Source organism: Protomyctophum parallelum (genome assembly GCF_964188405.1).
Source record: "Protomyctophum parallelum genome assembly, chromosome: 18".
Lineage (NCBI taxonomy): Eukaryota > Metazoa > Chordata > Actinopteri > Myctophiformes > Myctophidae > Protomyctophum > Protomyctophum parallelum.
This window is the reverse complement of record NC_139716.1, coordinates 33,530,654-33,544,298: the sequence shown is the minus strand read 5'-3', so window position 1 is coordinate 33,544,298 and position 13,645 is coordinate 33,530,654. Positions and strand designations below refer to the sequence as shown.

The following is a 13,645-nucleotide window of genomic DNA, read 5'->3' as shown; positions in this document are numbered from 1 at the left end:
TGAGAGCTCTTCACTGTGTGCTGGCTTGAACTGAACTGACTCTGACCCACTAATCACCACATAACTACCCTTGAGAAGCTACCAGGTGAGGAGAATCACTAATTAAGTAAAAGAACATTGGTCTCCATTACACATAGGGCCTACTAGGTGAAAGGTGAACTACCTAGAAAAGTAAGCAGCACATGTACCAAGATCACTCGATGCAGGTATAGTGCAGGAATATACACAATGATTAGTCTTTAGGGTGGTTGTGTTCCATTTGATATCCTATCACAGCAACTCACAAATCTTGCTGCTGTGTTTGCACATTGTTGTACTTCGCCCAGCTGATATGGGAGTTTTTCGTCATTGGTCATGTTTTAAAAATCTCCGTGTGTGGTTGTAATTTGTGGGAAGTATGTGTCTCTGATGTCTTGGTACAATGGACAGATGGTTAGGAAGTGCAGCTCGGTTTCAACTTCATTTTGTGTGCAGTGGGTGCAAAGTCTGTCTTCTCTCGGGATACACCATCATCATCATCATTCACCATCATACATGACAGCCTGGCATGCATAGCATCTACACGAGTCCTGGCAGAGCAATTAAGTGCTAGTCTTGCTGCCCTGTTCTGAGCAAGATGAAGTTTACTAAATTCTTGCTTTGATGCACTAGACCAGATAACCGGACAGTAGTCCAGATTTGACAGAACTAGAGATTGTGTGACTAGTCTGATTAATTGTTGTATTAGTTAGCAGATGAGCACACCTTCTAATGGCATAGATGCCATTACTCATCCTCATCACTGTATTATTGATCTGAATGGACCAGTGTTTGCTCAATATAGTGACACCTACCTAACAGTTTAACTTCTTTAACCTGTTCAATCGCAGCACCCCGCAAAGAGAGGCTTAATTTCTGATCTGTCCTAATAGCATATCGAACCAATTACAATACATTTAGTTTGTAATACATTCAACAGCTTATTTTCCATAATCCATTCAGAAACCAGGTTTAACTAGTTGAAGCACCTCATTGACGTGTTCAATACTCTCTGACGATGCATAGGCCTACTGTAGGTAGGCTGCATGGCTAACAGGGCTTGGGCACTATACCCTACCATCTCTCTATATCATTTGATAATGGCATATTAAAAACATGACTTGTACACCCAATGAAAATATAAACTTCACAGAATATATACCACTTCGAATTATCGCACAAGTAAAATATCAACTTCTTTGCAACGGGCCATTGCTGCTGAGCACTGGCATGCGGCAGTGTTTTAACTATAGCCTACTTGTGAGGACCTCTGCTTGGATTCATGGTGAGTGGGGCACCGACGATCTGCAAGCTCACAACGCACTGCATGTGTACGCAACACAACATATCCACGGCTTCCCAAACCGTGTATATCAAGATTGCCATGGTATATCAATGCCAATCTGGACATAATCAACGAGCTGTCCCAAAGATTCAAAACTGTCAATCAGGGTCTGTTTTAAAGAAGAGATATTGCTAAGGAGTCCTCAGTGTTCCGATCAGTCTATCTGTCCGCTTTATACCGCTGCACCTTGTCAGTGCGGAGAGCGCTCTCCGTGGTGCTGAAACCTTTTTTTCCTGTTGTATTCCACTGTTCCAGGAATTTCCAGAATTGTAACGTGTGAGAGATGGGATCTGTCACGGGGCAGCCCGTGCCGTGGACGGCCACAGCCAGCAAGCCAGGGACGGACACACACTTAATGGAGTGGTTGCACCACTCAAAAACAACAGCGACAACATTCATTACATAATTTACATTAGTGATACTGACAGTTATACCTACACCTCCTCCACCAGGGGACGAAAGGCATTAAGGCAACAGTGCCCTGGATCCTGTGTTGCGCATGCGCCATGCTTGACACACGTTGACCAGGAAGTATACAGTGTCCTGCGTGTAGTGTGTATTTCATCTATGGCTTAGTTTCGCCTATTGTCTCTGAAGAATCATGTCTCATAGTCATAAAGGAGTTAAAACGTCTCTTAAAGGAGGTAAAACGTCTCTTAAAGGATGTAAAACGAGTCAAATAGAGTCTGTACGGCTGGAGATAAATGGACACATGACTTCGGTAGGAGAGCAGATATTGTGTGTTTTGGAGAAACATACAAGCGGTGATGTTTGTCAGGTCAAAGTGTTTGTGTTGGAGCGCCTCGGTGCCGCCGCACAGTTCATTTTCAGCCTATTCCAGAGAGAGATGGAGACACTACACAACACCAAACTACAGACTGCAGGTATGTGTGTTACTGTTACTGTGTTACATGCACACAACATCAAACTACACACTGCAGAATGTGCAGATAGGCTATGTCTGATACAATCTACACAGCATCAAACTACACACTGCAGGTCGTCGATTGGCTCACATCTAATTGCTTTGTGTGGACCCCAGGAAAGTAGCTAGCTTTAAATTAATAAACAATGAAAGACGTGTAAAATAACTCATGAACCACGAAAGTGGAAATATCTAGCCGCCCCATGTCCGAAACAGTCGAGAAATGACAGAGTTACTGTGTGGTGGTCCCCAGAACATCCAGACCCCGCAGGTTCCGGCAAGCCGCCCAACATCCAAAACTGTTGAGAAATGACAGTTACCGTGTGGGGGTCCCCAGGGGGTCCCTGTATACTGTACTGTACTGTCACACCCAAAATCATACAGTATACAGTTAATGTGTGTGTGTGTTAGGCTGCACAACAGTGACACTTGGTGAAGAAAACCAACCAAACGATATTTTCGTGCTCGGACCCAGGGGCACAGCTACGGACACAGTACAGTCAGGGACACAGCCAGCCAGAGACACCCATAGCTCCATATAGGAGTGGTTGCACCACTCAAAAATGTAAGACTAGCTCAGATGGGCTCAGATGGGCTCAGATGCAATTTCATATATATATATATATATATATTATTATTATTATTATTTATTTTTTTGCGGCTTACGCCTTTTTTTTATTGATTTTTGAAGGGACAGACAGTAGGCTGACAGGAAATGGGAGAGAGATGGGGGGATGACATGCAGTAAAGGCCGTGTCGGGTCCGGGAGTCGAACCCGCGGCACACTGCGACTGGATCACCAGTCCGGTGCCCAGACCGTTACGCTACGGCCTGGGCCTCAATTTCATATATTTTAATAATTTATTGAGAACACTTATGCATTTCGGCGACAGCCTTCCTCTGAGATTTCATCAGGATATTTTTTTTTGTTGAATGTAGTTGGAGGAATTGGTGGAAAAAAGGGGAAAGAAAAAGAAATGAAGAAAAGGTCCCAAGGAAAGAAGAAGAAAGGTGAGAAATAAAACATTACTATCTGTATCGTGCATGTATGTAATGTGACTATGCATGTGATGATTGTGTATGTTAGTCTATTCATTCCAGTGGAAGAGTGAACGTGAACACAGATTCTGAACCATTATTGAGCCCCCATGGTCACGGAACTAAATATTCGGATATGTGCCCCGGGAATGTGCTCAGTTTTTTTTGTGTGCTGGGCGGTCACGTCAGAGGATGAGCATGCACACATGCTTATTTACGAACGACTTTGATTGATTTAAGTATTTATTAACAGTTTGCCAAATTACAGTACATTTCAAGCACAACTCAATACAAAAAGCAGTCGACCAGTCATTTTAAACAGTTAAAACAAAGTCACAAAGTGCTTTACATCAAAAGAGAACAATAAAAGATTAATCCATGCAATAGCAGGCATAAAAATACAGAACATACATAATTCAATAATGACAGTTAGGAAAAGGCTTTAACATAAAGGTGGGTTTTCAGGAGAGTTTTAAATGTGGACATTGATTTTGCACATCTTAGGTCAGTAGGTAGGGCATTCCAGAGCATGGGGGCCCTGGTTGCAAAGGCCCTGCCACCCTTAGTGACAAGCTGAGCTGTAGGGGTCTCCAGGAGGGCCTTGTCTGAGGACCTGAGTGGGCGCACAGGTTTATAGGGTTTCAGCATGTCGGAGCCATTCAGGGCTTTAAAAGTCATGAGTAAAATTTTAAAGTCAATTCTGAAACTAACGGGTAACCAATGGAGAGTAGCTAATATGGGGGTGATGTGGTCGCGTCTTTTGGAGTTGGTTAAAAGTCTGGCAGCTAAGTTTTGTACTAATTGTAGGCGGGATAAAGATTTTTTGCAGAGATCGGAATAAATAGTTACAATAATCTAAACGAGAAGAAATAAAAGCATGAATTACCTTTTCTAAATCCATAGGTGACAGGATTATTTAAATTCTGACTATATTCCTTAATTGGAAGTAGCATGTTTGGACGACACGTGTTATTTGGGGAGTAAAGGAGAGGCCACAGTCCAACAGCACACCCAGGTTACGGGCCACCTCCTTCACATTGGGTGTTAAGTGTGGGGAAAAAACTAAGATACTGGAAAAACAATATTTGTTTCCAAACTATTGCACATATTATACTGTTTTCTAAAATTGTAAAATTCAGCATTTCTAAATTGATTGTAATTTAGAATGTGTTTTTAGCAGTGTTTTTCCAGTTTGGATTGGGGTAAAACTCTTTACCACTGTGTGCAATAGGGCCACAGTACAATACGTATAAAGATACCAAGGCCACGATATGTTTATTTTGAATGATGATACAAAATTTTGTCCTAGACCACCAGTGTTTTGACCAGTTTATTGTCCGAATTTTTTAGTTTCCGAATCAATTTGAAAAACTTCGTTGATAACATTTGAACAAAAAGGATGGAAATTAATTCAAATTAAAATAAATTATGTTTTGATAAATAAATGCAAAAGATATAATCATATATATCATCACTGTCTGGTGGAAACTGATTCAGGTGTTTTTTGGGGGTTTTTTTAAGCCGCGTCACACAGCATTTCCTGTCGTATCGATATGGTAGTCTCTGTATCGATAGGATTATCTGCAAGGAATGCGATCATCACAAGACCATAAAGTTATAAATTAAGATGATACATTATAACTAAACAGCCATTTCATGAACCCAAATGAAATCCCAGGTGTGGTGAAGAAGCATGAGTCCACATTGGAATTACACAATTAAAATTGACCTGATCTAAATAGGGTGAATGAATACAGGTCAAGTAGGACTCTTTCAGATGATTGGCATTTTGCTGAATTTAAATTAGAGGTGCATTTAAAGAAATGAGGGAACAACAGATCTGTAAGCTTACGCTTCGCCTCAGCCACACGCTATTCCCTTGTATGTTTGATCTTTTTGGCCATGTATGCGTCATGGCGGTGGAAACCAAAAGTAGCAGATCTACAAGCTCACAATATGTCATGGTATTACATGTTGTGAGCTTGTAGATCCGCTACTTTCAATGACACGCAGATCAGAACACAATTCATATAAAACCAGTAGGCCTGAAAAAACGTTTGCTCTGAAAGAATATATATTCAAAGATTTGTGTCGCATTTTTACAATTTTTACACAAGCTCACCACCGAGTGGCACGCTATGAGATCTGCTATTTTTCAATAGCTAAAGTATAACATAATGCTTATAGTTAAAACACCAAAAGGGGTTCCCGTCCAGAATGGGTTAAGGGCGAGAAGCGACCGCAAGTGGTGGGGAAACAACAGACTTAAAATAAATAGTCAGTGTAAATCTGGCGGTGGCGCTGCACTCGCTGCCTTGATAGATGGCGTAAAACAAGCTACAATCAAATTAGCTTTGGATTATTTTAACCACTGCATCAAGAAATGTTTTAACTCAAAGCCATATGAATTCCAAATGATTTAAATGCATAGTTTAGCACAAAATACATAAATGCAACAGTACAATGAAAGCATGAAAACTTACAAGCAAAGGCTGTTCAAAGCACAGTACATGAAGTATGTCAAAGTTCACACAAAAAGGCCAAGATGTAGAAGCTACAAACAATCAACTTTGCTTTTATGTCAATCTGGTTGTGTTTATTTAGTGAGTTGCTCTGCAGTCGCCAAGTTTACAACAGTGCTCACTGGACATGACGCTAATTTTATTTATTTGTTTGTTTGTTTGTTTGTTTAGTTAGTTAAACCTTAAGACCAAAGGCTAATACAACTTGACAAGAATATTATAAGCCCACCTTTGCGGAGGTAAAACTATATCTATATTTAAAAGATATATATATCAGAGCTTTTTTGATTAATTAAGAGAAATCCGTCTTATGGATTCATTTCATATCGCTGTCATATGTCGGAATGCTTGGGGAATGACTGTTTTCTGGACACAGCTATATTTCCTTGTCAGATGGTAAAGTATGTGTTCATGTGATGGTGTCATCAATAAATAATATTGGATGAATCGCGGGACATTTGGCATGGCGAAACTGGCCAGACGGTGCCAAGGCATGTGTGTGGCGTTCATGATGTGATCAATACTTACAGTAGCACTAACTACAGTTTTATAAATGAACACAACAAAATGGGGGTGCATCTGTGCCCAGCGAAGCTGTGACATTAAGGCCTGATAGTCTACATCCTTGGCTCAGTCGGCCGACACATGCAGAGGGACGTAATAATTCAATAATGTGGTCAATAACTACTATAAAAATCACACCCGTGTGACGTGAGGGGTGCTCTCATCATCGTACATCATCATGACGTTTTTTAATTTTAACAAAAATACCGATTTGCTAGTCTACATATTATGTACAGTAATGACGTGAATTCTCCATTCATTACCACTGGCATTTAGTGTTTGTGTTAGCACAGAAATCTACACTATAGCTGAATATAGGAGGGGCTAGCGCCCCTACAAAAATGTATTGCGTGACATTGGACTTACGTTGCCTGCCAATGACGTCTTTGACATCTTTTTTCCCAATGGCGCTGTTCGCTAACCTAATGGGTGTTTTGGGTGTTCCCGGGACACCACGTGACACGTCGATCACATTACTAGGGATGGAGTAATCATCCATGCTGGCACAAACATGTTGGTCTAAAAGGGTATTGATACCTGCCAACAAGCACTGTTTGGGTAAACAAAATTACGCTTTTAAAGTAGCGGTATACGGTACATATTAACAAGTTAACAGTTTCTTTAATATTATTTAATTGGTAAAAAGGTCAATTGCCTTCCGTCTGTTGGAAAGGTACTGTATTTGAAGGCCCTAGTAAAATATATTGGTTCTGTTCAGAATGTATTGCCGTCTCCCGTTTTTCCACAAAATAATAGAAAATGCTTGATAGTGGGCTCGATAAGAACCCGGCTCGATAAGCCTGATCGATAAGGTGCCTGTTATCAATAAAAATGTACGATCTCCCTACACATGACAGGAAAAACTGCTTTCCCAAGCTTGTGCAAAAACACCACAATAATGCATTCCTATGGGACAACTGCACGCAGCACTCCCTCTTAGGGATGCCGCCGATTAATCGATTTTCCTATGAATCGCGGGAGTCTCCGAAATCGACATATATATATTTTAATAGCCAAAATATAGGCTAATAAGTAAGGCTGCATGATATATCGAACATGTACATTCATCAGAGTGGAGAATAGAATAGTATAAATCAAGTCATCAAACTACTTCTCCCCAAATCCAAATGGATTTCATTTTCCATCCTGAATGGCAGTAACTAGCATACAATGAGAATTGAGAAGATCTCCACAAAGGTTTACTCATCAAAACCGATTATAAAACTGTAACCATCAAAGCATGCACTCAACATATAATGGTTATGTGACCATGGCATGTGCATAATATAAAATCTTAAAAGTTTTATCTGATATTGATTAAAAAAATCTATTAATTGATTATTAATCGGCAGAGCTGTCGATTATTCGATTTGGCTGATGGTCACTTTCGGGCATCCCTACTCGCTCTACACCAGGGCCTGTTGCTTTCAAATGGATTGTCGCGTATGTGGATCACGATTATTTTCCGATTCTAGCACATCTGTGTGCGCCATTTGAGGGCACCCGTGTGCGGAATGGAGCGACACAGAATATTCTAGAATTTTTCAAAGGTAGGTGAGAATCGCTCTGAATCCTGGCAGTCAAAATTCATAAAATGACATGTCTTGCCTCATTTTTCGTATGTATTCCAAATTATTTCTTTGTTCTTAAACTAAAACCTTCTTCCGAGATCTTAAAGACGGGGTGGAAGGGTTTTTGGGGGCTTTTTATTTGATTTCCTCCTCCTTTATTATGTAGAAGCAGGTTAATGTGGAAACCCCCTCCGCTTGGAATGGTATGCATTGGCAGCATTGTTTATGTCCATCCCAGTTTACGGTAATACAGTGACACTGTTATGCACACTGTTGTCTTGTGTTTCATTATTATACACACACACACACTTGGTGTCAGAAGTGACTAGCCCCGAACATAGAATGTCGGGCCACCTCTTTTGCAACCAGATCTTATTTTAAATTATGTTTAAAAAAACATGGAACTATTATCTCCCCAAGCTTTGACTTATCTAGAGGCACGGCCCAAGGAGATCCACTTTCCCCTTTGCTCTTTGCACTGGCGCTCGAGCCACTCGCAGCCGCTGTTCGTAATGCTCCAGGTTTTCCAGGGATACAAATAGGTGGGTCAGCCCACAAACTCATGCTGTATGCTGATGATATCCTGGTCTTCGTTTCACAGCCTCAGAGATCCTTACCTGTTCTTTTTGACATCATAGAGTCGTTTTCCAAACTTTCCGGATATAAGGTAAATTGGGGGAAGTCTGAAGCCCTACCTCTGACATCCTACTGCCCTAAAACGCTATTTCAAGGTGACAAATTTAAATGGCCTACAAAGGGTATTACTTATTTGGGCATAATATTTCCCTCCCTTATTAAAGACATCATTGATGTGAATATGGTTCCTCTTTTGGATAAGTTTAAAAATGATATAGAGAGATGGAACCCTCTTTATATATCTTTGTGGGGAAAAGCTAATATCCTTAAGATGAATGTTGTTCCTAAATTTAATTATCTCTTACAAGCCCTTCCAATTAATATCCTGCTGAAATACTTCAAACAATTTGATAAATTATGGAATCAATTTTTATGGAATAACAAACGCCCTAGGCTTGGATTGAAGAAGCTGCAGTGGCCGGTGGACCAGGGAGGTCTGGGAATCCCAAATATTCTGCTCTACCATTATGCTTTCAGCCTGAGACATCTAGCTCACTGGTCTCTCCCTCCTGAACGAGCCCCACCGTGGTCTCAGATAGAGAACCACTTCTCTGATAGCCTACCTTTGGTATATTTTACCACTGCTCAACTACCTGAGGTTGTTAGTGACCATCCCATTTTTCTCCACTTACGTTGGGTGTGGAAGAGAATGTCGCTTTTTTCAAATTTAACTTATACCTTAACCCATCTTCCAGTATTTGGCTGAATCCCAAACTCCTTATTGATAGAAGACCATTCATTTGGAATCTATGGGTAGAAAGAGGTATTCTGGCTCTGAAAGATTTGTATGAGGGAGATACATTTAAAAGTTTCACAGAACTTGCTGATCAATATGGTCTTCCACGTAATCACTTCTGGAAATATCTTCAAATTCGGCATTTACTATTGACAAATGTAAGAGCTCACCCCAATATGCCGACAGAGTTTGACCTTTTGAAAACGGTGTTAGCAATATTTGGAACTGGGCATGAGGTGTCAACATATTATTCAATTATGATAGCACACCAAGGTCAGCCCTCAAGCGTAAAGAGTGTTTGGGAGGTTGATTTAAATCAATCCTTTACTGACGGTGAATGGAAGATGATTCTACGGAACTCAAAGAAGATGTCCCGTGAACTTAGAACCAGATTAGTTCAATTTAAAATAATGAATAGAGTCTACTGGACTCCGAGAAGATTGTTCAAGGCTAAGCTCAGAGATAGTCCGGTTTTCTGGAGGTGTGATGAGGACCTCGGTACACTTATTCATGTAATGTATTGTGGGAGTGCCCTAGGGTACAGACACTATGGTGTGTTATTCATGAGAATATAATGCAAATCACAAACCAGGATATTCCTTATACACCGGCTCTCTTTATTCTGGGTGATCCATCGCCACTAAAACACCTCCCTGCACCTATAGCTAACTGGATTCAAACAGCATTAATGGTGGGCAGGAAGATCATTGTTAAGGAATGGAAGTCTGAGGTTTTACCTCCAGCACATGTATGGTTCACTCAGCTCGGTATTGTGGCTGCTTTGGAGACGTTATCCTTTAAGATGAATAATCAGTTGGATAAATATGATCTGAAGTGGGACGTGTTCCTCAGTCATGTTGCAGGTCCCTTGGTGTGATCCATGGTCAGGCAATGCCCTCTTGATTGTTTATTATATTACTACACATTATGATGCGGTTGATGATGCTGCGTTTGGTCGTGTAAATAATTTTCCTTATCTATCTTGTCTGTCCATGAATACGTACTCTGCTGTTGTTGCTTGTGTTTGTATTGTAGGTTTTCTGTTTCATGTGTTTGTAAAAAAAAAAGAAATCTAAAATAAAGTACACGAACCTTAAAAAAAAAACAAAAAAAAACATGGAACACTTTCCTGCGGTTTTTATGTGGGTAATATGTGTTCTTAGATATTTTAGTCATGGTGCCATGCATGTTCATGACCAAAATGTGTCATGAAAATGTGGTCTCACTTCCTTCCTACAAGTCACACCTCCACGCAGCCTCCCCCCTCTCCACAAGGAGGGGCAGTGCACCAGAGCATAGAAAAGGAAAAGACGAGTGAAACAGCTGTTGGCAACAAGCTAGGCTAACAGCATCAGTCACGGCATCAGCCGACACATGCGCTGCAAAAAAAAAAGCAGATCTACTTGTGGATCTGTATTTTTGACCCGCGACCCACTCTGCGGTGAATATAACTCAAGATTAACAGATTGGGCAGCTGCTCTCACTGCTGCTTTCAAACTGCGTTTTTGGGGCAGTCAATGGCCGATAGGAAAAATGTGGCACAAAGCCTAGCACACACACACACACACACACACACACACACACACACACACACACACGTGCCAAGACCTTTATAGAGGCACACAAAACTGATTTGGCTGTTCATAAAGGTATATAGCAGAAATGTATTTAAACATTATTGAATGTTTAAATATATTTGTGAAGCAAAGGACACATGCATACATTTACAAATCTAACACTTCCCTAAGTGCTTCCCTATTTTCAAAAACAAACAGACATTAACAGGTACAATGAAATTAATTAATTAATTAATTAATTCAAACAATGTCGACGGCATGGGGTGGATTCTCATAACTGTTCACAAGCAAGGCTGCCTTTATATTCTAATCTGAGGGTTCAAAATCATTTCCGTCTTGGTTTTTTTCTTGCCTTAACCCCTGATATAGGGATGTCCCTTTGGTCTAGTGGTTAAGATGTTGGACTTTCACGCGGGAGACCCGAGTTCGAATCCCAGGTGTTACATAAACGTCTGGTAAAGTCTATGGCAACCCAGTAGAACACAAACAACTTGGAAAGAGAAACAGAAAATGTCAATTTGATGCATTCAGTACTTTTCTCTCATTTCATCTTTTCATCTTTTGTTCCCCTAGACCTCACTGTGTGTACAGAGGAGGTTCCTGCTGAACGTCTGTTCCAGGAGCAACCACAACGTCCAAAGAAGTTTCGTCGAAGACCAAAGCAGGCCGATGATTCAATGTTGACAATATTAGCAGTGCAGAGTTTACAAGGTTGTGAGAACAGAGAGACGGAGCCTGTAGCCGGCATCTCAACCGGATACATGGAAACTACACAAGCTGCTGTGGGCTGGGTATCATCACAAACAACTAGTGATGACCAGCTCCACTCTTCAGACTGTTCTGAATATGACATTGAAGACAGTGATGACTGGGAGGAGAGCAGGGAAGGTCAGAAATCACACAAGAAAATAAATGTGGAAGGAGACTGCAACAAGCTGTCTCGAGAGATGACGACCTCCATGAGGAAGAAAAGCTTTAGTTGTACAAGTTGTGAAAAAATGTTTAGTCGAAAAGAATGTCTGAAGAGACATGCAATGAGTCATACAGGAGAAAAACCCTTTATGTGTTCAGAGTGTGGCAAGGCCTTTGGTGGAAGTAGTATTCTAAGAAGACACATGATAACTCATACATTGGAAAAGCCCTTTATTTGTATAGTTTGTGACAGACGTTTTGGTCACTCAAATAGTCTAAAAAGACACGTGATGACTCATACAGGGGAAAGGCCTTTTATTTGTGCAGTGTGTGGTAAAGGCTATGTTGAAACGTGTCGTCTAAAAAGCCACATGAGTACTCATACAGGGGAAAGACCCTTTACTTGTACAGTGTGTGGCAAAGGTTTTAAATCTAAGCCTATTTTAAAAATACACACAAGGACTCATACAGGGGAAAAGCCCTTTACTTGTGCAGTTTGTGGCAAAGGCTTTAGTCGTATTGACTATAAACAAAAACACATGAAGACTCATACACGTGAAAAGTCCTTTCCTTGTACAGTTTGTGGCAAAAGCTGTATTTCAACGACTAATCTAAACAGACACATGGGTACTCACATAGGTGAAATTTCTTTTACTTGTCAAGTTTGTGCCCAAGGCTTTGTTCGTAAGCAACATCTAAAAAGACACATGAGGACTCATGAGGACTCAGTGGAAACGGCCTTTACTTGTGACATTTGTGGCAAAAGCTATAGAACAATGCGAGTTCTAAAAAGACACATGAAAACTCATGCAGAGGGTGATAATAGCGTGCAGAGGGTGGGCATTGTGGTCCAAAAATAAACAAGCTGTCTCTGCATTATTATTTATCATATGATAGTCTGTTTCTAGCGAAAATGTAACTAATTCTGTAGCAGTAACTATAGCGTTTTCTCTCAGTCAGTTGATTCTTCACATCCATAATTCCATATGAGTGAAATGGCCGGGATGACACATATGTTTATTTTTCAAACAGTTCTTGAGGCGATCTAAAATCCCCCCATGGGGATTACAATGCAAATAAAAAGTACGTGAACGCGTGGATTTGTGCCCTCTACCGAAATTGACGTCAGACTTCGATGCTCAGAAACGTTGTTTAATGTGGATTTGAATGCTCACAGTTCATACATTCAACATGATGTTTTGACTCTGACTTTGTACCAATTTCACCCACTTTGACAATAAAGTTGAATCTGATGATAGTATGATTGTTTTTATATCCTGTAGTATTTTACCTGCAACTCATATAAGGCAAAATGTTCTAAATTTCATTATGCTTTAAGTAGCATGTGACTAGGGGGTTTTCATGATACACACACACACACTTTACCTTTCTGACTTACCTTGATAGTACACCAGTAGCTCAAGAGGTAGTGTTAAATGGTGCATTTATATAGCACTTTTCACCTGTTCACACACTGATGGCGGGAGGAAACAATGCAAGGCGCCAACCTGCACATCAGGAGCAATTAGGCGTTCAGAGTGTTGCTCGAGGACACTTCGACCCTAACTCTGGGGGAGCCCGGGATCGAACTGGGAACCTTGCGGTTCCATCCGGCCGTTACCCCAGCCACCCCAAGTCCCCCCACAGGATCCCAGGCTCCTCCTGACTGCATGCCAACGTGTCGTTGAGCAGATGGGCAGGTTGGTTTCCTCTAATGTCGATGAGTAAATGTGTGAACGAGTAAATAATGCTCTATTTAAAGAATTTCTTATATTTAACGTATTTTACACTTACAAGAGCT

The 13,645-nt window shown here is 40.8% G+C and overlaps 1 long non-coding RNA gene across 1 annotated transcript; it reads left to right on the top strand.

Annotated features, from left to right (window-relative positions):
* The first annotated feature begins 1,955 nt into the window (after window positions 1-1,955).
* LOC310875433 lies at window positions 1,956-12,513 on the top strand. Its single transcript, XR_014570652.1, has 3 exons — window positions 1,956-2,247; window positions 3,228-3,299; window positions 11,506-12,513. It is a non-coding gene; the product is annotated as an uncharacterized lncRNA (long non-coding RNA).
* The last annotated feature ends 1,132 nt before the right edge of the window (window positions 12,514-13,645 follow it).